This window comes from Triticum dicoccoides, chromosome 7B (genome assembly GCF_002162155.2).
Source record: "Triticum dicoccoides isolate Atlit2015 ecotype Zavitan chromosome 7B, WEW_v2.0, whole genome shotgun sequence".
Taxonomy (NCBI): Eukaryota; Viridiplantae; Streptophyta; class Magnoliopsida; order Poales; family Poaceae; genus Triticum; species Triticum dicoccoides.
Genome location: NC_041393.1, coordinates 451,177,758 through 451,203,942, shown reverse-complemented (window position 1 = coordinate 451,203,942; position 26,185 = coordinate 451,177,758).

Here is a 26,185-nt window from a genome sequence, read left to right as displayed (position 1 = left end):
TAGAATGATCTGATTGACATGACCCATTCCATTAGCTTAGCACCTGATCGTTTAGTATGTTGCTATTGCTTTCTTCATGACTTATACATGTTCCTACGACTATGAGATTATGCAACTCCCGTTTACCGGAGGAACACTTTGGGTACTACCAAACGTCACAACGTAAATGGGTGATTATAAAGGAGTACTACAGGTGTCTCCAATGGTCGATGTTGGGTTGGCGTATTTCGATATTAGGATTTGTCACTCCGATTGTCGGAGAGGTATCTCTGGGCCCTCTCGGTAATACACATCACATAAGCCTTGCAAGCATTACAACTAATATGTTAGTTGTGAGATGATGTATTACGGAACGAGTAAAGAGACTTGCCGTTAACGAGATTGAACTAGGTATTGGATACCGACGATCGAATCTCGGGCAAGTAACATACCGATGACAAAGGGAACAACGTATGTTGTTATGCGGTCTGACCGATAAAGATCTTCGTAGAATATGTAGGAGCCAATATGGGCATCCAGGTCCCGCTATTGGTCATTGACCAGAGACATGTCTCGGTCATGTCTACATTGTTCTCGAACCCGTAGGGTCCGCACGCTTAAGGTTACGATGACAGTTATATTATGAGTTTATGCATTTTGATGTACCGAAGGTTGTTCGGAGTCCCGGATGTGATCACGGACATGACGAGGAGTCTCGAAATGGTCGAGACGTAAAGATTGATATATTGGAAGCCTATGTTTGGACATCGGAAGTGTTCCGGGTGAAATCGGGATTTTACCGGGTTACCGGGAGGTTACCGGAACCCCCGGGGAGCCATATGGGCCATCATGGGCCTTAGTGGAAAGGAGAAAGGGGCAGCCCAAGGTGGCTGCGCCTCTTTCCCCTCCCCTAGTCCTATTAGGACTAGGAGAAGGTGGCCGGCCCCCCTCTCTCCCTTCCCCTCCGAGGAATCCTAGTTGGACTAGGATTGGGGGGAGGAATCCTACTCCCAGAGGGAGTAGGACTCTCCTGCGCCTCCCTCTTTGGCCGGCCAGCCTCCCCTCCTCTCCTCCTTTATATACGGAGGCAGGGGCACCTCTAAACACACAAGTTGACACAAGTTGATCCACGTGATCAATTCCTTAGCCGTGTGCGGTGCCCCCTGCCACCATATTCCTCGATAATACTGTAGCGGAGTTTAGGCGAAGCCCTGCTGCTGTAGTTCATCAAGATCGTCACCACGCCGTCGTGCTGACGAAACTCTTCCTCGACACTTTGCTGGATCGGAGTCCGGGGATCGTCATCGAGCTGAACGTGTGCTCGAACTCGGAGGTGCCGTAGTTTCGGTGCTTGATCGGTTGGATCGTGAAGACGTACGACTACTTCCTCTACGTCATGTCATTGCTTCCGCAGTCGGTCTGCGTTGGGTACGTAGATAACACTCTCCTCTCGTTGCTATGCATCACATGATCCTGTGTGCGCGTAGGAAAATTTTTGAAATTACTACGAAACCCTACAGTGGTATCAGAGCCTAGGTTAATGATGTTGATGTTATATGCACGAGTAGAACACAAGTGAGTTGTGGACGATACAAGTCATACTGCCTACCAGCATGTCATATTTTGGTTCAGCGGTATTGTTGGACGAGACGACCCGGACCAACCTTACGCGTACGCTTACGCGAGACCGGTTCCCTCGACGTGCTTTGCACAGAGATGGCTTGCGGGCGACTGCCTCTCCAACTTTAGTTGAACCAAGTATGGCTACGCCCGGTCCTTGCGAAGGTTAAAACGGAGTCTATTTGACAAACTATCGTTGTGGTTTTGATGCGTAGGTGAGATTGGTTCTTACTTAAGCCCGTAGCAGCCACGTAAAACATGCAACAACAAAGTAGAGGACGTCTAACTTGTTTTTGCAGGGCATGTTGTGATGTGATATGGTCAAGGCATGATGCTGAATTTTATTGTATGAGATGATCATGTTCTGTAACCAAGTTATCGGCAACTGGCAGGAGCCATATGGTTGTCGCTTTATTGTATGCAATGCAATCGCGATGTAATGCTTTACTTTATTACTAAACGGTAGTGATAGTCGTGGAAGCATAAGATTGGCGAGACGACAACGATGCTACGATGGAGATCAAGGTGTCGCGCCGGTGACGATGGTGATCATGACGGTGCTTCGGAGATGGAGATCACAAGCACAAGATAATGATGGCCATATCATATCACTTATATTGATTGCATGTGATGTTTATCTTTTTATGCATCTTATCTTGCTTTGATTGACGGTAGCATTATAAGATGATCTCTCACTAAATTATCAAGAAGTGTTCTCCCTGAGTATGCACCGTTGCAAAAGTTCTTCGTGCTGAGACACCACGTGATGATCGGGTGTGATAGGCTCTACGTTCAAATACAACGGGTGCAAAACAGTTGCGCACGCAGAATACTCAGGTTAAACTTGACGAGCCTAGCATATGCAGATATGGCCTCGGAACACGGAGACCGAAAGGTCGAGCGTGAATCATATAGTAGATATGATCAACATAATGATGTTCACCGATGAAACTACTCCATCTCACGTGATGATCGGACATGGTTTAGTTGATTTGGATCACGTGATCACTTAGAGAATTAGAGGGATGTCTATCTAAGTGGGAGTTCTTTAATAATATGATTAATTGAACTTAAAATTTATCATGAACTTAGTCCCTGATAGTATCTTGCTTGTTTATGTTGATTGTAGATAGATGGCTCGTGCTGTTGTTCCGTTAAATTTTAATGCGTTCCTTGAGAAAGCAAAGTTGAAAGATGATGGTAGCAATTACACGGACTGGGTCCGTAACTTGAGGATTATCCTCATTGCTGCACAGAAGAATTACATCCTGGAAGCACCGTTGGGTGCCAGGCCTGCTGCTGGAGCAACGCCAGATGTTATGAACGTCTGGCAGAGCAAAGCTGATGACTACTCGATAGTTCAGTGTGCCATGCTTTACGGCTTAGAATCGGGACTTCAACGACGTTTTGAACGTCATGGAGCATATGAGATGTTCCAGGAGTTGAAGTTAATATTTCAAGCAAATGCCCGGATTGAGAGATATGAAGTCTCCAATAAGTTCTATAGCTGCAAGATGGAAGAGAACAGTTCTGTCAGTGAGCATATACTCAAAATGTCTGGGTATAATAATCACTTGATTCAATTGGGAGTTAATCTTCCAGATGATTGCGTCATTGACAGAATTCTCCAATCACTGCCACCAAGCTACAAGAGCTTCGTGATGAACTATCATATGCAAGGGATGAACAAGACTATTCCCGAGCTCTTCGCAATGCTAAAAGCTGCGGAGGTAGAAATCAAGAAGGAGCATCAAGTGTTGATGGTTAACAAGACCACTAGTTTCAAGAAAAAGGGCAAAGGGAAGAAAAAGGGGAACTTCAAAAAGAACGGCAAGCAAGTTGCTGCTCAAGAGAAGAAACCCAAGTCTAGACCTAAGCCTGAAACTGAGTGCTTCTACTGCAAGCAGACTGGTCACTGGAAGCGGAACTGCCCCAAGTATTTGGCGGATAAGAAGGATGGCAAGGTGAACAAAGGTATATGTGATATACATGTTATTGATGTGTACCTTACCAATGCTCGCAGTAGCACCTGGGTATTTGATACTGGTTCTGTTGCTAATATTTGCAACTCGAAACAGGGACTACAGAATAAGCGGGCACTGGCAAAGGACGAGGTGACGATGCGCGTGGGAAACGGTTCCAAAGTCGATGTGATCGCGGTCGGCACGCTACCTCTACATCTACCTTCGGGATTAATATTAGACCTAAATAATTGTTATTTGGTGCCAGAGTTGAGCATGAACATTATATCTAGATCTTGTTTAATGCGAGACGGTTATTCATTTGAATCAGAGAATAATGGTTGTTCTATTTATATGAGCATATCTTTTATGATCATGCACCCTTGAAGAGTGGTCTATTCTTACTAAATCTCGATAGTAGTAATACACATATTCATAATGTTGAAACCAAAAGATACAGAGTTGATAATGAAAGTGCAACTTATTTGTGGCACTGTCGTTTAGGTCATATCGGTGTAAAACGCATGAAGAAACTCCATACTAATGGACTTTTGGAACCACTTGATTATGAATCACTTGGTACTTGCGAACCGTGCCTCATGGGCAAGATGACTAAAACACCGTTCTCCGGTACTATGGAGAGAGAAACAGATTTGTTGGAAATCATACATACCGATGTATGTGGTCCGATGAATATTGAGGCTCGTGGCGGATATCGTTATTTTCTCACCTTCACAGATGATTTGAGCAGATATGGATATATCTACTTAATGAAGCATAAGTCTGAAACATTTGAAAAGTTCAAAGAATTTCAGAGTGAAGTTGAAAATCATCGTAACAAGAAAATAAAGTTTCTACGATCTGATCGTGGAGGAGAATATTTGAGTTACGAGTTTGGTGTACATTTGAAAAACTGTGGAATAGTTTCGCAACTCACGCCCCCCGGAACACCACAGCGTAATGGTGTGTCCGAACGTTGTAATCGTACTTTACTAGATATGGTGCGATCTATGATGTTTCTTACAGATTTACCGCTATCATTTTGGGGATATGCTTTAGAGACGGCCGCATTCACGTTAAATAGGGCACCATCAAAATCCGTTGAGACGACGCCTTATGAACTATGGTTTGGCAAGAAACCAAAGTTGTCGTTTCTTAAAGTTTGGGGCTGCGATGCTTATGTGAAAAAGCTTCAACCTGATAAGCTCGAACCCAAATCGGAGAAATGTGTATTCATAGGATACCCAAAGGAAACTGTTGGGTACACCTTCTATCACAGATCCGAAGGCAAAACATTTGTTGCTAAGAATGGATCATTTCTAGAGAAGGAGTTTCTCTCGAAAGAAGTGAGTGGGAGGAAAGTAGAACTTGACGAGGTAACTGTACCTGCTCCCTTACTGGAAAGTAGTTCATCACAGAAAACTGTTTCAGTGACACCTACACCAGTTAGTGAGGAAGCCAATGATCATGATCATGAAACTTCAGATCAAGATACTACTGAACTTCGTAGATCAACCAGAGTAAGATCCGCACCAGAGTGGTACGGTAATCCTGTTCTGGAGGTCATGCTACTAGATCATGATGAACCTACGAACTATGAAGAAGCGATGGTGAGCCCAGATTCCGCAAAGTGGCTAGAAGCCATGAAATCTGAGATGGGATCCATGTATGAGAACAAAGTATGGACTTTGGTTGACTTGCCCGATGATCGGCAAGCGATTGAGAATAAATGGATCTTTAAGAAGAAGACTGACGCTGATGGTAATGTTACTGTCTACAAAGCTCGACTTGTCGCAAAAGGTTTTCGGCAAGTTCAAGGAATTGACTACGATGAGACCTTCTCACCCGTAGCGATGCTTAAGTCCGTCCGAATCATGTTAGCAATTGCCGCATTTTATGATTATGAAATTTGGCAAATGGATGTCAAAACTGCGTTCCTGAATGGATTCCTGGAAGAAGAGTTGTATATGATGCAACCAGAAGGTTTTGTCGATCCAAAGGGAGCTAACAAAGTGTGCAAGCTCCAGCGATCCATTTATGGACTGGTGCAAGCCTCTCGGAGTTGGAATAAACGTTTTGATAGTGTGATCAAAGCATTTGGTTTTATACAGACTTTTGGAGAAGCCTGTATTTACAAGAAAGTGAGTGGGAGCTCTGTAGCATTTCTGATATTATATGTGGATGACATATTACTGATTGGAAATGATATAGAATTTCTGGATAGCATAAAGGGATACTTGAATAAAAGTTTTTCAATGAAAGACCTCGGTGAAGCTGCTTACATATTAGGCATTAAGATCTATAGAGACAGATCAAGACGCTTAATTGGACTTTCACAAAGCACATACCTTGACAAAATTTTGAAGAAATTCAAAATGGATCAAGCAAAGAAAGGGTTCTTGCCTGTGTTACAAGGTGTGAAATTGAGTAAGACTCAATGCCCGACCACTGCAGAAGATAGAGAGAATATGAAAGATGTTCCCTATGCATCAGCCATAGGCTCTATCATATATGCAATGCTGTGTACCAGACCTGATGTATGCCTTGCTATAAGTTTAGCAGGGAGGTACCAAAGTAATCCAGGAATGGATCACTGGACAGCGGTCAAGAACATCCTGAAATACCTGAAAAGGATTAAGGATATGTTTCTCGTATATGGAAGTGACAAAGAGCTCATCGTAAAAGGTTACGTTGATGCAAGCTTTGACACTGATCCGGACGATTCTAAATCGCAAACCGGATACGTGTTTACATTAAACGGTGGAGCTGTCAGTTGGTGCAGTTCTAAACAAAGCGTCGTAGCGGGATCTACATGTGAAGCGGAATACATAGCTGCTTCGGAAGCAGCAAATGAAGGAGTCTGGATGAAGGAGTTCATATCCGATCTAGGTGTCATACCTAGTGCATCGGGTCCAATGAAAATCTTTTGTGACAATACTGGTGCAATTGCCTTGGCAAAGGAATCCAGATTTCACAAAAGGACCAAACACATCAAGAGACGCTTCAACTCCATCCGGGATCTAGTCCAGGTGGGAGACATAGAGATTTGCAAGATACATACGGATCTGAATATTGCAGACCCGTTGACTAAGCCTCTTCCACGAGCAAAACATGATCAGCACCAAAGCTCCATGGGTGTTAGATTCATTACAGTGTAATCTAGATTATTGACTCTAGTGCAAGTGGGAGACTGAAGGAAATATGCCCTAGAGGCAATAATAAAGTTATTATTTATTTCCTTATAATCATGATAAATGTTTATTATTCATGCTAGAATTGTATTTTCCGGAAACATAATACATGTGTGAATACATAGACAAACAGAGTGTCACTAGTATGCCTCTACTTGACTAGCTCGTTAATCAAAGATGGTTATGTTTCCTAACCATGAACAATGAGTTGCTATTTGATTAACGAGGTCACATCATTAGTAGAATGATCTGATTGACATGACCCATTCCATTAGCTTAGCACCTGATCGTTTAGTATGTTGCTATTGCTTTCTTCATGACTTATACATGTTCCTACGACTATGAGATTATGCAACTCCCGATTACCGGAGGAACACTTTGGGTACTACCAAACGTCACAACGTAAATGGGTGATTATAAAGGAGTACTACAGGTGTCTCCAATGGTCGATGTTGGGTTGGCGTATTTCGAGATTAGGATTTGTCACTCCGATTGTCGGAGAGGTATCTCTGGGCCCTCTCGGTAATACACATCACATAAGCCTTGCAAGCATTACAACTAATATGTTAGTTGTGAGATGATGTATTACGGAACGAGTAAAGAGACTTGCCGTTAACGAGATTGAACTAGGTATTGGATACCGACGATCGAATCTCGGGCAAGTAACATACCGATGACAAAGGGAACAACGTATGTTGTTATGCGGTCTGACCGATAAAGATCTTCGTAGAATATGTAGGAGCCAATATGGGCATCCAGGTCCCGCTATTGGTTATTGACCAGAGACATGTCTCGGTCATGTCTACATTGTTCTCGAACCCGTAGGGTCCGCACGCTTAAGGTTACGATGACAGTTATATTATGAGTTTATGCATTTTGATGTACCGAAGGTTGTTCGGAGTCCCGGATGTGATCACGAACATGACGAGGAGTCTCGAAATGGTCGAGACGTAAAGATTGATATATTGGAAGCCTATGTTTGGACATCGGAAGTGTTCCGGGTGAAATCGGGATTTTACCGGGTTACCGGGAGGTTACCGGAACCCCCCGGGAGCCATATGGGCCATCATGGGCCTTAGTGGAAAGGAGAAAGGGGCAGCCCAAGGTGGCTGCGCCTCTTTCCCCTCCCCTAGTCCTATTAGGACTAGGAGAAGGTGGCCGGCCCCCCTCTCTCCCTTCCCCTTCGAGGAATCCTAGTTGGACTAGGATTGGGGGGAGGAATCCTACTCCCAGAGGGAGTAGGACTCTCCTGCGCCTCCCTCTTTGGCCGGCCAGCCTCCCCTCCTCTCCTCCTTTATATACGGAGGCAGGGGCACCTCTAAACACACAAGTTGACACAAGTTGATCCACGTGATCAATTCCTTAGCCGTGTGCGGTGCCCCCTGCCACCATATTCCTCGATAATACTGTAGCGGAGTTTAGGCGAAGCCCTGCTGCTGTAGTTCATCAAGATCGTCACCACGCCGTCGTGCTGACGAAACTCTTCCCCGACACTTTGCTGGATCGGAGTCCGGGGATCGTCATCGAGCTGAACGTGTGCTCGAACTCGGAGGTGCCGTAGTTTCGGTGCTTGATCGGTTGGATCGTGAAGACGTACGACTACTTCCTCTACGTCGTGTCATTGCTTCCGCAGTCGGTCTGCGTTGGGTACGTAGATAACACTCTCCTCTCGTTGCTATGCATCACATGATCCTGTGTGCGCGTAGGAAATTTTTTGAAATTACTACGAAACCCTACACCATCAACAATTGATGCTCCTTCTTGATTTCTACTTTCGCGGTGTCAAACATCGTGAATACCTCAAGGATCATCATATCTATCCCCGATATGTTATAGTTCATCACGAAGCTCTAGCAGCTTGGTGGCAATGACTTTGGAGAAACATCACTATCTCATCTGGAAGATCAACTCCCACTCGATTCAAGTGATTGTTGCACTCAGACAATCTGAGCACAAGCTCAACAATTGAGCTTTTCTCCCTTAGTTTGCAGGCTAAGAAAATCGTCGGAGGTCTTATACCTATTGACGTGGGCACGAGCTTGAAATCCCAATTTCAACCCTCGAAACATCTCATGTGTTCCGCGACATTTCAAAAAACATCTTTGGTGCCTCAACTCTAAACCGTTTAACTAAACTATCACGTAGTTATCAAAACGTGTATGTCCGATGTTCACAACATCCACAGACGACGTTTGGGGTTCAGCACACTGAGCGGTGCATTAAGGACATAAGCTTTCTACTGTCCGCACAATCGCTACTGTCAACTTTCAACTATATTTTCTCTAGGAACATATCTAAACAGTGGAACTAAAGCGCGAGCTTACGACATAATTTGCAAAGATCTTTTGACTATGTTCAGGATAATTAAGTTCATCTCATGAACTCCCACTCAGATAGACATCCCTCTAGTCATTTAAGTGATTACATGATCCGAGTCAACTAGGCCGTGTCAGATCATCACGTGAGACAGACTAGTCATCATCGGTGAACATCTTCATGCTGGTCGTATCTACTATAAGACTCATGCTCGACCTTTCGGTCTCTTGTGTTCTGAGGCCATGTCTGTACATGCTAGGCTCATCAAGTTAACCTAAGTGTTTCGCGTGTGTAAATCTGGCTTACACCCGTTGTATGTGAACATAAGAATCTATCACACCCGATCATCACGTGGTGCTTCGAAACGACGAACTTTCGCAACGGTGCACAGTTAGGGGGAACACTTTCTTGAAATTTTAATGAGGGATCATCTTATTTACTACCGTCGTTCTAAGCAAATAAGATGCATAAACATGATAAACATCACGTGCAATCAAAAAATGACATGATATGGCCAATATCACTTTGCTCCTTTTGATCTCCCTCTTCGGGGCTCCACGATCATCATCGTCACCGGCATGACACAATGATCTCCATCATCATGATCTCCATCATCGTGTCTTCATGAAGTTGTCTCGCCAACTATTACTTCTACTACTATGGCTACCGGTTAGCAATAAAGTAAAGTAATTACATGGCGTTGTTCAATGACACGCAGGTCATACAATAAATTAAGACACCTCCTATGGCTCCTTCCGGTTGTCATACTCATCGACATGCAAGTCGTGATTCTTATTACAAGAACGTGATCAATCTCATACATCACATATCATTCATCACATTCCTTTTTGGCCATATCACATCACATAACAAACCCTGCAAAAACAAGTTAGACGTCCTCTAATTGTTGTTTGCATGTTTTACGTGGCTGCTATGGGTTTCTAGCAAGAACGTTTCTTACCTACGCAAAAACCACAACGTGATATGTCAATTGCTATTTACCCTTCATAAGGACCCTTTTCATCGAATCCGATCCAACTAAAGTGGGAGAGACTGGCACCCGCTAGCCATCTTATGCAACAAGTGCATGTCAGTCGGTGGAACCTGTCTCACGTAAGTGTACGTGTAAGGTCGGTCCGGGCCGCTTCATCCCACAATGCCGCCGAATCAAGATTGGACTAGTAACGGTAAGCATATTGAACAAAATCATCGCCCACAACTACTTTGTGTTCTACTCGTGCAAAGAATCTACGCAATAGACCTAGCTCATGATGCCACTGTTGGGGAACGTAGCAGAAATTCAAATTTTCCTACGTGTCACCAAGATCTATCTATGGAGAAACCAACAACGAGGGGAAGGAGAGTGCATCTACATACCCTTGTAGATTGCTAAGCGAAAGCGTTCAAGAGAACGAGGTTGAAGGAGTCGTACTCGTCGTGATCCAAATCACCGGAGATCCTAGTGCCGAACGGACGGCACCTCCGCGTTCAACACACGTACAGCCCGGTGACGTCTCCCATGCCTTGATCCAGCAAGGAGAGAGGGAGAGGTTGAGGAAGACTCCATCCAGCAGCAGCACAATGGCGTGGTGGTGATGGAGGAGCGTGGCAATCCTGCAGGGCTTCGCCAAGCACCACGGGAGAGGAGGAGTACTTGGGAGAGGGGAAGGGCTGCGCCAGAACTTGGGTGCGGCTGCCCTCCCACCCCTCCACTATTTATAGGTGGGGGAAGAGGGGGCCGGGCCCCCTAGATCCCATCTAGGGTTGGGGGCGGCGGCCAAGGGGGGAGGAGTGCCTCCCAAGTCAAGTGGAGGCCCTCCCCTTTAGGGTTTCCCCCTTCCCATGCGCATGGGCCTTGGGGGGGCTGGTGCCCCTGGTCCATTAAGGCTAGGGCGCCCCCTTACAGCCCATGATACTGTATTGGACGTGGTGGAACAATTTTCGGACCTCCGTACCCCTATGAAATCCTCCGGAACCTTCTGGAAGCTTCCCGGTACAATACCGGAAAAACCCGAACTTTTCCCTGAACCCGAACAACAACTTTCCATATAAAAATATTTACCTCCGGACAATTCCGAAACTCCTCGTGACATCCGGGATCTCATCCGGGACTCCGAACAACATTCGGTAACCACGTACAAACTTCCTTTATAACCCAAGCATCATCGAACCTTAAGTGTGTAGACCCTACGGGTTCGGGAACCATGCAGACATGACCAAGACGTTCTTCGGTCAATAACCAACAGCGGGATCTGGATACCCATGTTGTCTCCCACATGTTCCACGATGATCTCATCGGATGAACCACGATGTCAAGGACTCAATCAATCCCTTATACAATTCCCTTTGTCTAACGGTATTGTACTTGCCCAAGATTCGATCGTCGGTATACCGATACCTTGTTCAATCTCGTTACCGGAAAGTCTCTTTACTCGTTCTGTAACACATCATTCCGTGATCAACCCCTTGGTCACATTGTGCACATTATGATGATGTCCTACCGAGTGGGCCCAGAGATACCTCTCCGTTTACACGGAATGACAAATCCTAGTCTCGATTCGTGCCAACCCAACAGACACTTTCGGAGATACCTGTAGTGCACCTTTATAGCCACCCAGTTACGTTGTGACGTTTGATACACCCAAAGCATTCCTACGGTATCCGAGAGTTGCACAATCTCATGGTCTAAGGAAATGATACTTGACATTAGAAAAGCTTTAGCATACGAACTACGATCTTTGTGCTAGGCTTAGGATTGGGTCTTGTCCATCACATCATTCTGCTAATGATGTGATCGCATTATCAACGACATCTAATGTCCATGGTCAGGAAACCGTAACCATCTGTTGATCAACGAGCTAGTCAACTAGAGGCTTACTAGGGACATGGTGTTGTCTATGTACCCACACATGTATCTGAGTTTCCTATCAATACAATTATAGCATGGATAATAAACGATTATCATGAACAAGGAAATATAATAATAACTAATTTATTATTGTCTCTAGGGCATATTTCCAACAGTCCATGGTTAGGAAACATAACCATCTTTGATTAACGAGCTAGTCAAGTAGAGGCATACTAGGGACACTATGTTTTGTCTATGTATTCACACATGTACTAAGTTTCCGGTTAATACAATTCTAGCATGAATAATAAACATTTATCATGATATAAGGAAATATAAATAACAACTTTATTATTGCCTCAAGGGCATATTTCCTTCAGTCTCCCACTTGCACCAGAGTAAATAATCTAGATTACAAAGTAATGATTCTAACACCCATGGAGTCTTGGTGTTGATCATGTTTTTCTTGTGGAAGAGGCTTAGTCAACGGGTCTGCAACATTCAGATCCGTATGTATCTTGCAAATCTCTATGTCTCCCTCCGCGACTTGATGATGGATGGAATTGAAGCTTCTCTTGATGTGTTTGGTTCTCTTATGAAATATGGATTCCTTTGCCAAAGCAATTGCACCAGTATTGTCACAAAAGATTTTCATTGGACCCGATGCACTAGGTATTACACCTAGATCGGATATGAACTCCTTCATCCAGACTCCTTCATTTGCAGCTTCTGAGGCAGCTATGTACTCCGCTTCACACGTAGATCCCACCACGACACTTTGCTTGGAACTACACCAAGTGACAGCTCCAGCATTCAATATAATACATAACCGGATTGCGACTTAGAGTCATCCGGATCAGTATCAAAGCTTGCATCTACGTTACCATTTACGACGAGATCTTTGTCACCTCCATAAATGAGAAACAAATCCTTAGTCCTTTTCAGGTATTTCAGGATGTTCTTGACCGTTGTCCTGTGCTCCACTCCTGGATTACTTTGGTACCTCCCTGCTATACTTATAGCAAGGCACACATCAGGTCTGGTACACAGTATTGCATACATGATAGAACCTATGGCTGAGGCATACATAATGACTTTGATTTTCTCTCTATCTTATGCAGTGGTCAGGCATTGAGTACAACTCAACTTCACACCTTGTAACACAGGCAAGAACCCTTTCTTTGACTGATCCATTTTGAACTTCTTCAAAACTTTATCAAGGTATGTGCTTTGTGGAAGTCCAATTAAGCGTCTTGATCTATCTCTATAGATCTTGATGCCCAATATGTAAGCAACTTCATCGAGGTCTTTCATTGAAATATTCTTATTCAAGTATCCTTTTATGCTATCCAGAAATTATGTATTATTTCCAATCAACAATATGTCATCCACATGTAATATTAGAAATGCTATAGAGCTCCCAATCACTTGTAAATACAGGCTTCTCCAAAAGTCTGTATAAAACCATATGCTTTGATCACACTATCAAAGCGTATATTCCAACTCCGAGAGGCTTGCACCAGTCCATAAATGGATCGCTGGAGCTTGCACACTTTGTTAGCACCCTTTGGATCGAAAAAACCTTCTGGTTGCATCATATACAACTCTTCTTTAATAAATCCATTAAGGAATGTTGTTTTGACATCCATTTGCCAAATTTGATAATCATAAAAGGCGACAATTGCTAACATGATTTAGACAGACTTAAGCATCGCTACGGGTGAAAAGGTATCATCATAGTCAACTCCTGGAACTTGTCGAAAACCTTTCGGAACAAGTCGATCTTTGTAGATAGTAACATTACCATAAGCGTCAGTCTTCTTCTTGAAGATCCATTTATTTTCTATGGCTTTCCGGTCATCGGGCAAGTCCACCAAAGTCCACACTTTGTTCTCATACATGGATCCCATCTCAGATTTCATGTCCTCAAGCCATTTCACAGAATCTGGGCTCATCATCACTTCCTCATAGTTAGTAGGTTCATCATGGTCTAGTAACATGACTTCCAGAATAGGATTACTGTACCACTCTGGTGCGGACCGAACTCTGGTTGACCTACGAGGTTCGGTAGTAACTTGATCTGAAGTTTCATGATCATCATCATTGGCTTCCTCACTAATTGGTGTAGGAATCAGTGGAACTAATTTCTGTGATGAACTACTTTCCAACTCGGGAGAAGGTACAATTACCTCATCAAGTTCTACTTTCCTCCCACTCACTTCTTTCAAAAGAAACTCCTTCTCTAGAAAGGATCCATTCTTAGAAATGAATATCTTGCCTTCGGATCTGTGATAGAAGGTGTACCCAATAGTTTCCTTTGGGTATCCTATGAAGATGCACTTCTCCGATTTGGGTTCGGGCTTATCAAGTTGAAGATTTTTCACATAAGCATCGCAGCCCCAAACTTTAAGAAATGACAACTTGGGTTTCTTGCCAAACCCTAGTTCATATGGTGTCGTCTCAACGGATTTTGATGGTGCCCTATTTATGAATGCAGCAGCCTCTAAAGCATAACCCCAAAATGGTAGCGGTAAATCAGTAAGAGACATCATAGATTGCACCATATACAATAAAGTGCAGTTACGACGTTCGGACAGACCATTACGATGTGGTGTTCCAGGTGGCGTGAGTTGCGAAACTATTCCACATTGTTTCAAATGAAGACCAAAATCGTAGCTCAAATATTCGCCTCCATGATCAGATTATAGAAACTTTATTTTCTTGTTACGATGATTTTCCACTTCACTCGGAAATTCTTTGAACTTTTCAAACGTTTCAGACTTTATGTTTCATTAAGTAGATATACCCATATCTGCTCAAATCATCTGTGAAGGTCAGAAAATAACGATACCCGCCACGAGCCTCAACACTCATTGGTCCGCATACATCGGTATGTATTATTTCCAATAAGTCGGTAGCTCGTTTCATTGTTCCGGAGAACGGAGTTTTAGTCATCTTGCCCATGAGGCATGGTTCACAAGCACCAAGTGATTCATAATCAAGTGATTCCAAAAAAGCCCATCTTTATGGAGTTTCTTCATGCGCTTTACACCAATATGACCTAAACGACAGTGCCACAAATAAGTTGCACTATCATTATCAACCTTGCATCTTTTTGCTTCAATATTATGAACATGTGTATCACCACAATCGAGATTCAACAAAAATAGAGCACTCAACAAGGGTACCTGACCATAAAAGATATTACTCATATAAATAGAACAACCATAAGGCTCCTGCCAGTTGCCGGTAACTTTTACAAAACATGATCATCTCATACAATAACTTATATCACATCATGTCTTGACCATATCACATCACAACATGCCCTACAAAAACAAGTTAGACATCCTCTACTTTGTTGTTGCAAGTTTTACTTGGCTGCTACGAGCTTCTAGCAAGAACCGTTCTTACCTACGCATCAAAACCACAATGATTTTTCGTCAAGTGTGCTATTTTAACCTTCAACAAGGACCGGCCGTAGTCCAATTCGATTCAACTAAAGTTGGAGAAACAGACACCCGCCACCCACCTATGTGCAAAAGAACGTCGGTAGAACTGGTCTCATGAACGTGGTCATGTAATGTTGGTCCAGGACGCTTCATCCAACAATACCGCCGAATCAAAATAAGATAATGGTGGTAAGCAGTATGACTATTATCGCCCACAACTCTTTGTGTTCTAATCGTGCATATCATCTATGCATAGACCTGGCTCTGATGCCACTGTTGGGGAACATAGGATGCAATTTCAAAAAGAAAATTCCTATGATCACGCAAGATCTATCTAGGAGATGCATAGCAATGAGAGGGGAGAGTGTGTTCACGTACCCTCGTAGACCGAAAGCGGAAGCGCTAGGTTAACGCGGTTGATGTAGTCGAATGTCTTCACGATCCAACCGATCTAGTACCAAACGTACGACACCTCCGAGTTCAGCACACGTTCAGCTCAATGACGTCCCTCGAACAATTGATCCAGCAGAGGGTTGAGGGAGAGTTTTGTCAGCACGACGGCGTGGTGACGGTGATGGTGATGTGATCCGCGCAGGGCTTCGCCAAAGCACTACGACGCTATGACCGGAGAAGTAAACTGTGCAAGGGGCACCGCACATGGCTAAGAATAACTATTGTTATCTTTGGGGTGCTCCCTACCACCGTATATAAAGGAGGAGGGGAGGAGGCGGCCGACCAAGAGGGGCGCGCCATGGGGGGGAGTCCTGCTAGGACTCCCAGTCCTAGTAGGATTCCCCTTTCCTTTTCCGGAGTGGCAAAGGGGGAAAGGGAGAGGGAGTAGGAGAGGGAAAGGAGGGCGCCGCCCCCTCCCCTAGTCCAATTCGGACTCCCATGGGGGGGCGCGGCTACCCCTTGTGGGCTGTCCTTTCTCTCTCTCGTGGCCCATGAGGCCCATGACTTCCCCCGGGGGGTTCCGGTAACCTCCCAGTACTCTAAAAAATACCCGAAACGATCCAGAACCATTCCAGTGTCCGAATACTATTGTCCAATTACCTCTCGACCATTTCGAGACTCCTCGTCATGTCCGTGATCTTGTCCGGGACTCTAAACAATCTTCAGTCACCAAAACACATAAATCATAATAAAAATCGCCATCGAACATTAAGTGTGCGGCCCCTATGGGTTCGGGAACTATGTAGACATGACCGAGAAACATCTCCGGTCAATAACCAATAGCGGAACATGGATGCTCATATTGGTTCCTGCATATTCTACGAAGATCTTATCAGTCAAACTGCAATAACAACATACGTTATTCCCTTTGTCATCGGTATGTTACTTGCCCGAGATTTGATCGTCGGTATCCTCATACCTAGTTCAATCTCGTTACCAGCAAGTCTCTTTACTCGTTCTATAATGCATCATCCCGTAACTAACTCATTATTTACATTGCTTGCAAGGCTTATAGTGATGCGCATTACCGAGAGGGCCCAGAGATACCTCTCCGATACACGGAGTGACAAATCCTAATCTTGATCTATGCCAACCCAACAAACACCTGTGGAGACACCTGTAGAGCATCTTTATAATCACCCAGTTATGTTTTGACGTTTGATGGCACACAAGGTGTTTCTCCAGTATTCGGGAGTTGCATAATCTCATAGTCAGAGGAATATGTATAAGTCATGAAGAAATCAATAGCAATAAAACTTAATGAAAGCACAATTGCTCCCTGGGTGATTTTGGTAATTAATGTCAACATATCTCTTGTTGGACTAATACTTTTACCTAGTATGTTTCAGATAAGTTCAACAATGGAGTGGCATGGACTAGAGGATGTGAAACCCCTTCAAGATGCTAAGGACAAAGGATTGGCTCAATCTCAAAGCACAAGACTCTACAGTTTACTTTTAGTGATCCAAGATCACATTGAGTCCATAGGAAAGCCAATACTATTAAGAGGGGATGAGGTGTTGCTTAATGGCTTGCTTGCTCAAAGTGCTTAGTGATATGCTCCAAAGCCCTCAACCACTTTCTCACATCCACATATGTCCCAAACCAAAAGTCAAACTCGGCCCCACCGAAACTTTCTATCAGGTGCCACCGAGTTCAGTTGACATAGCCACTGCCAGAAACCCTAATCAAGTCGGTCTCACCGATGGGATCTCGGTCTCACCGAGATGGGCTTGCAAACTCTATGTTGCCTATTGAAATGATTTCAGTCTTACCAAGTTATGCAATCGGTCCCACCGAGTTTGCCTGGCCAACTCTCCGTTTTGCTTATTACCCAAATCGGTCCCACCGAGTTTGTGTAATCGGTCAAATCGAGTTGAGGCTTTACCCTAACCCTAGCACATCGGTCATACCGAGTTGATCATGTCGGTCCCACCGAAATTCCTAACAGTCACATTATGAACTAAATCGGTCTGACCGAGTTTCACGATTCGGTCCCACCGAGTTTGGTAAATTGTGTGTAACGGTTAGATTTTGTGTGGAGGCTATATATACCCCTCCACCCACTCTTCATTCATGGAGAGAGCCATCAGAACATGCCTACACTTACAACACACATTTTCTGAGAGAGAACCACCTACACTTGTGTTGAGATCAAGATATTCCATTCCTACCACATAAATCTTGATCTCTAGCCTTCCCCAAGTTGCTTTCCACTCAAATCTTCTTTCCACCAAATCCAAATCCTGTGAGAGAGAGTTGAATGTTGGGGAGACTATCATTTGAAGCACAAGAGCAAGGAGTTCATCATCAACACACCATTTGTTACTTCTTGGAGAGTGGTGTCTCCTAGATTGGCTAGGTGTCACTTGGGAGCCTACGTCAAGATTGTGGAGTTGAACCAAGGAGTTTGTAAGGGCAAGGAGATCGCCTACTTCATGAAGATCTACCCTAGTGAGGCAAGTCCTTCGTGGGCGACGGCCATGGTGGGATAGACAAGGTTGCTTCTTCGTGGACCCTTCGTGGGTGGATCCCTCCATAGACTCGCGCAACTGTTACCCTTCGTGGGTTTAAGTCTCCATCAATGTGGATGTACGATAGCACCACCTATCAGAACCACGGATAAAAAATCTCCATGTCTCCAAATTGCGTTTGCACACTCCAATCCCATCCCTTTACATTCTTGCAATTTGCATGCTTTACTTTCTGCTGCTCATATACTCTTTGCAGGCTTGCTTGATATGTATTGTGAATATTAAACTTGTGCCAAAACTTCACTTCAACTTAAAGAGATTAAAAACTGCAACTTTTCTTGCTTAGAGTCTATTCACCCCCCCTCTAGACACCTCTTCTCGATCCTTTCAATTGGTATCAGAGCTTTGGTCTCCATTTCTTTGGTTTAAACACCATTGGAGGAAGATGGATGAGTCTACTTTGGGGAGTCTTAGACATAGAGTACCTATACTTGATGGAGACTACTTTGATTAGTGGAAAAATGAGATGCTTATGATTTTCAATGAATATCATTTGAACAAGTACATTACTAGCCCTTGTGCACCTCATTTTGATCCTATGCATCCTACCCTTGATGAGTCAATTGACACGATTCACAATCTTAGAACTGTTAATCTTATCACTAGAGGCTTGCCTAGAAACTTGATAGGTTGCTTGCCTACTCTTGAGTGTGCCTACACCATATGGAAATTTCTTGAGGAACGTTTTCCAAATTATTCCTTGCAAAATCTAGATGAAATTCTCCATAAGTCTATTGCCTTGAGTAAGATGAATTCCAATGATCCTAAGTTTGGTGATTGTCTATTTGAGCTTACAAATCTTATGCGTGCCAAAGGAGATGTTGGAATTATTAGCGATATTATTTCTGAAGCTATTAGAATTCATAAAGAAGATCATTGTCAAACTCATTCTAATGAATCACCCTCTCTAGGAATTGAACCACCACATGACGATGTTGAACATGGATACTATGATGAGGATGATGATAGTGACTTTGATCTTGATGATGCAATGAGACACTTTGGTCTTATGGCAAATCTTCGGGGATACATGGCAGGAGGAAAGGAATGGGTTCTTGACAGTGGATGTACCGATCACATGACCGGAGATAAAGATATGTTTCGTGAGCTTGCTGAAAACAATGGCCCTCGAAAGTATGTCACTTTTGGTGACAACTCAAAGGGTAAGGTGGTTGGCCTCGGTAAGGTGGCCATCTCACATGATAGCTCCATACAAAATGTCATGCTCGTTGAATCTCTTGGGTACAATTTACTTTTAGTATCTAGACTTGCTGATTTCGGTTTCAATGTCCTATTTACGGAAGTAGATTGCCAAGTGTTTCGTAGAGACAATCATAAAATGGTCTTTACCAGTATACGTAGAGGTGATCTTTACGTTGTTGATTTCACTAAAAAGGCTCAACCTAGAACTTGCTTAATTGCTAAATCTTCTAAAGGCTGGTTGTGGCATAGACGGTTAGGTCATGTGGGCATGCGAAACCTTGACAAGCTTATTAAAGGTAATCATATCCTTGGCATTAACGATGTCATATTTGATAAGGATAGACTTTGCAGTACTTGTCAAGCAGGTAAACACGTTGGAGGAAGGCATCCCATGAAGAACATCATGACCACAAGGAGGCTGCTCGAGCTACTTCACATGGATCTTTTCGGTCCCAACACTTACAAAAGTCTCGGTGGAAATTCCTTTGGTCTAGTTATAGTTGATGATTTTTCAAGATTTACGTGGGTGTTCTTTCTTGATGATAAATCGCAGGTCCAAAAGATCTTCAAAAACTTCGCTAGGAAGGCCCAAAATCAATTTGAAGTGAAGATCAAGAAGGTTCACAGCAACAATGGAATGGAGTTCAAGAATGCAAATATGGACACCTTTCTTGATGAAGAAGGGATTTCACATGAGTTCTCGGCTACGTACACACCTCAACAAAATGGAGTTGTTGAGAGGAAGAACCGGACACTCATTGATAACCCGCATGTATACGGGATAGTTGTAGCCTCTTTCGATAAGTAAGAGTGTCGAATCCAACGAGGAGCTAAAGGTAGAACAAATACTCTCTCAAGTCCTATCGACCACTGATACGACTCTACGCACGCTTGACGTTTGCTTTACCTAGAACAAGTATGAAACTAGAAGTACTTTGTAGGTGTGATAGGATAGGTTTGCAAGATAATAAAGAGCACGTAAACATAAACTAGGGGCTGTTTACATAAAGAAGCAATAAAGTAAATATAGCGAGTGTGGAAAAGTGGTGGTAGGAGTTGTGGAATTTCCCCTAAGCAATGGACTACGTTACTAGACCGGTAATCACTATTGCAATTCTATTCTAGGGAGAGGCATAAGCTAACATATCATCCCTTACTTGGAATTCTATGCACTTATGATTGGAACTCTAGCAAGCATCCGCAAATACTAAAGATTCATTAAGGTAAAACCCAACCATAGCATTAAAGTATCAAGTCCCCTTTTATCCCATACGCAAACAACCTACTTACTCGGGTTTGTGTTTCAGTCACTCACGCAACCCACCATAAGCAAATCATAAACATATTGCAAACCCTACAGCGGGAATCCCTCACGCTTGCGCGACACGGAGGGCACAATAGGACAGCACCAATAATAAAACATGCAACTCATACCAATCATAACAATTCATCAATCACCGATAGGACAACGGAAATCTACTCAGACATCATAGGATGGCAACACATCATTGGAAAATAATATGAAGCATAAAGCACCATGTTCAAGTAGAGGGTACAACGGGTTGCGGGAGAGTGGACCGCTGGATATAGAGGGGGGAAGGTGATGGAGATGTTGGTGAAGATGGCGGAGGTGTTGGTGAAGATCACGGTGATGATGATGGCCCCCGGCGGTGTTCCGGCGCCACCAGAAGCAAGGGGGAGAGAGACCCCTTCTTATTCTTCTTCCTTGACCTCCTCCCTAGATGGGAGAAGGGTTTCCCCTCTAGTCCTTGGCTCCCATGGCGTGGGAGGGGCGAGAGCCCCTCCGAGATTGGATCTATCTCTCTGTTTCTGCGTTCTCACATTCTACCCCTTCACCGTTTCTTAAATATCCGGAGATCCATAACTCCGATTGGGGTGAATCTTTCGCCTAGATCTTTCTCATAAAATTAGCTTTCTTGCACCAAAAGAAGAGCGTCAACTGCCTTACGGGTGGCCCACGAGAGCCCAGGCCGCGCCCAGGGGGGAGGGCGTGCCCCCCTATCTCGTGGCCACCCCGGACACCGTTTCGCGTTGATTTTACTTCCCAAAAATCATAAATATTCCAAAAAAAATCTCCGTCCGTTTTTATCCCGTTTGGACTCCGTTTGATATTGGGTTTCTGCGAAACAAAAAACATGCAACAGACAGGAACTGACACTAGGCACTGGATCAATATGTTAGTCCCAAAAAATAGTATAAAAAGTTGCCAAAAGTATATAAAAGTTGAGTAATATTGGCATGGAACAATCAAAAATTATAGATACGACGGAGACGTATCAGCATCCCCAAGCTTAATTCCTGCTTGTCCTCGAGTAGGTAAATGATAAAAAGATAATTTTTGATGTGGAATGCTACCTAGCATAATCTTGATCATATGTCTAATCATGGCATGAATATTAAGACATGAGTGATTCAAAGCAATAGTCTATCATTTGACATAGAAACAATAATACTTCGAGCGTACCAATAAAGCAATCATGCCTTTTCAAAACAACATGGCCAAAGAAAGTTATCCCTACAAAATCATATAGTCTGGTTGTTGCTCTATCTTCATCACACAAAGTATTTAATCACGCACAACCCCGATGACAAGCCAAACAATTGTTTCATACTTTAATAATCTCAAACTTTTTCAACTTTCAAGCAATACATGAGCGTGAGCCATGGACATAGCACTATAGGTGGAATAGAATATGATGGTGGGGGTTATGTGGAGAAGACAAAAAAAAGAGAAAGTCTCACATCGACTAGGCGTATCAACGGGCTATGGAGATGCCCATCAATAGATATCAATGTGGGTGAGTAGGGATTGCCATGCAACGGATGCACTAGAGCTATAAGTGTATGAAAGCTCAAACTGAAAACTAAGTGGGTATGCATCCAACTTGCTTGCTCATCAAGACCTCGGGCATTTGAGGAAGCCCATCATCAGAATATACAAGCCAAGTTCTATAATGAAAATTCCCACTAGTATATGAAAGTGAAAGCATAGGAGGCTCTCTCTATGAAGAACATGGTGCTACTTTGAAGCACAAGTGTGGTAAAAGGATAGTAACATTGCCCCTTCTCTCTTTTTCTCTCATTTTTATCTTTTTTTCTCCTTTTTTCTTTTTTTCCTTTTTGGTGGGCTTCTGTGGCCTCTTTTTTTTATTTGGGCTTCTTTGGTCTTTTTTTTTTTTCATAAAGTCCGGAGTCTCATCCCGACTTGTGGGGGAATCATAGTCTCCATCATCCTTTCCTCACTGGGGCAATGCTCTAATAATGATGATCATCACACTTTTATTTACTTACAACTCAATATCTAGAACAAAGATATGACTCTATATGAATGATTCCGGCGGTGTACTGGGATGTGCAATGATCTAGCGTAGCAATGACATCAAAAAACGGACAAGCCATGAAAACATCATGCTAGCTATCTTACGATCATGCAAAGCAATATGACAATGAATGCTCAAGTCATGTATATGATGATGATGGAAGTTGCATGGCAATATATCTCGGAATGGATATGGAAATGCCATAATAGGTAGGTATGGTGGCTGTTTTGCGGAAGATATAAGGAGACTTATGTGTGACAGAGCGTATCATATCACGGGGTTTGGATGTACCGGCGAAGTTTGCACCAACTCTCAAGGTGAGAAAGGGCAATGCACGGTACCGAAGAGGCTAGCAATGATGGAAGGGTGAGAGTGCGTATAATCCATGGACTCAACATTAGTCATAAAGAACTCATATACTTATTGCAAAAATCTACAAGCCATTGAAAACAAAGTACTACGCACATGCTCCTAGGGGGATAGATTGGTAGGAAAAGACCATCGCTCGTCCCCGACCGCCACTCATAAGGAAGACAATCAATAAATAAAATTGTGCTCCAACTTCATCACAAAGCGGTTCACCATACGTGCATGCTTCAGGAATCACAAACCTCAACACAAGTATTTCTACTAATCCACAATCACCCACTAGCATAACTCTAATATCACCACCTTTATATCGCAAAACTATTGCTAGGAATCAAACATATCATATTCAGCGCTCTACAAGTTTATGTAGGATTTTATGACTAACCATGTGAATGACCAATTCCTGTCATCTCTCTAAATAGATATAAGTGAAGCAAGAGATCATTCTATAAATGGTGGTTTTCTATGTGAAGAGAAACAGGCAATCCAACTTCAAATGATATAAGTGAAGCACATGAAGCATTCTATAAAGCCATACTCAAAAGATTTAAGTGAAGTGCAATGAGCATTCCATAGATCAACCAAGGACTATCTCATACCAGCATGGTGCATAAAAGAGAAGTGAAAACTAAATGCAAAAGACGCTCCAAGACTTGCACATAATGCACGAACGAAACGAATTCTAAAAACATACCGATACTTGTTGAAGAAAGAGGGGATGCCTTCCGGGGCATCCCCAAGCTTAGACGCTTGAGTCTCCTTGAATATTTACTTGGGGTGCCTCGGGCATCCCCAAGCTTGAGCTCTTTCCTCTCTTCCTTTTCCTCATATCGAGACATCCTCGATTAGACACTACATCCACACAAAACTTTAACAGAAAACTTGGTAAGATCCGTTAGTATAATAAAGCAAATTGCCACTCTAAGTACCGTTGCAAACCAATTCATATTTTGTTTTTGCATTGTGTCTACTGTAACATAACTTTTCCATGGCTTAATCCACTGATATAAATTGATAGATTCATCAAAACAAGCAAACTATGCATCAAAAACAGAATCTGTCAAAAACAGAACAGTCTGTAGCAATCTGAACATTCACCATACTTATGGTACCCAACAATTCTACCAAAATTAGGAAAAATAAAAAAGTTATATAGAAAGACAGTGCAAAAAGAATCAGAACCAATTGACATTCCAGCTAAAAATGTAAAATCGCGCACTACAGCCAAAGTTTCTGTCCTGCACCGTACAAACCAACAAGCATTGTAAACATCCTAAAGGCAAACCTTGGCACATTATTTTTATAATAAAATGGAATTGTACAAGGGGATAATTATTTTTGATGAAAAGTTTCTGTAATCAAGATTCACAAAGTTTCCGTGAGCATGAACAAAGTTCAAGGAGCTCCCCCACTACAATGCTTGTCTTTCTCACTTTCACTTTCCTTTTTGAAAAGTTTTTAGGTTCCCCTCTTTATTTTTTTGTTTTTAAACTATATAAAAGCACTCAACAGAAATAAATGATTCTCTAAAACTTCCGGGTTGTCTCCCTGGCAGCGCTTTCTTTAAAGCCATTAAGCTAGGCATTTAGTGCTCAAGTAATGAATCCACCCGGATCCCAACGTATATCAAAGCCAATTTTAATTAACAATGATTTGTAATTTAGTAGTGAGCACAAGGTAACATATATCATGCAACAACGAAGTCTAACTCTCTTCCTATGCAACGGCATGTCATAAAAGAACAATTCATGCACACCAAGTAAAGGCCAATGCATAGTATAAGCAGTTTCTTGCAATTCCGTAGTATGGGAAACATAAAGAGGCGGAGATAGAGTTCCTCTCTCATAATAATTGCAAGTAGGAGCAGCAAGCACATGCATATTACATTCATCAAAATCATCATGTGCAATGGTAAAAGGCAACCCATCAATATAATCCTTAATAAGCACAAACTTCTCTGATATAGTGTAGTTGGGAGAATTCAAAAAGATAATAGAACTATCATGCGTGGGTGCAATAGCAACAATTTCATTTTTAACATAAGGAACTATAGAAAGTTCATCTCCATAAGCATAATTCATATTGGCATCTTGGCCACAAGCATAGCAAGCATCATCAAAAAGGGATATTTCAAACAAATTCAAGGGATCATAGCAATTATCCTTCGGTAAGCACGAAGGGGAATTAAACAATGTATGAGTTGGAGGGTTACTCTCATTAGAAGGTGGGCACGGGTAGCTAATACACTCTTCCTCCGTTTGTTCTTCGCTCTCCTCATCATCTTTTTCATCCAATGAGCTCACAGTTTCATCAATTTCTTCTTCCATAGCTTCCTGCAAAATATTAGTCTCTTCTTGGACAGTGGAGAAGTCCTCAGTATATGGTTTAACATAGGCATTAGAAGCATAATTATCATAACAATATTGAAATATGGCAAAATTTTCAGATTTGTAAAGAGTAGCATCATACTTTTCAATCAAAGAGGCAATCTCATAAGCACCTTTAAAAGCAACAAATTCTTCAATTTGTTGAACATCATAGTAATTGTAAACACCCTTAGCATACGAAGATACGATTCCATTATCACTAAACAAGCATTGATAGGGTAGGTGTTTCTTAGGGTCTTCAGAACAACAAGTAAGCTCATATATTTCACATAAATTCCAACCATAGCATTGCAAACGTTGAATTTGATCCCATAATAGTTTCCCTTTTTCAGATATACGGTGTCGCACAAAACAAGCATGCTCATCTAAAGATTTGCCCTCAACTAAACTAGTGGGGGTTTCAACACGAGCACAAAGGGATCGAAGATGATCCAAGTAAAAAGCTTCAGGAGAGTGATAGATTTTGAGTGGTTCTTCAACCATTGGTTCAGTACGTACAACTAATTTTTTTGGTATTTCGTGTTTCCTACC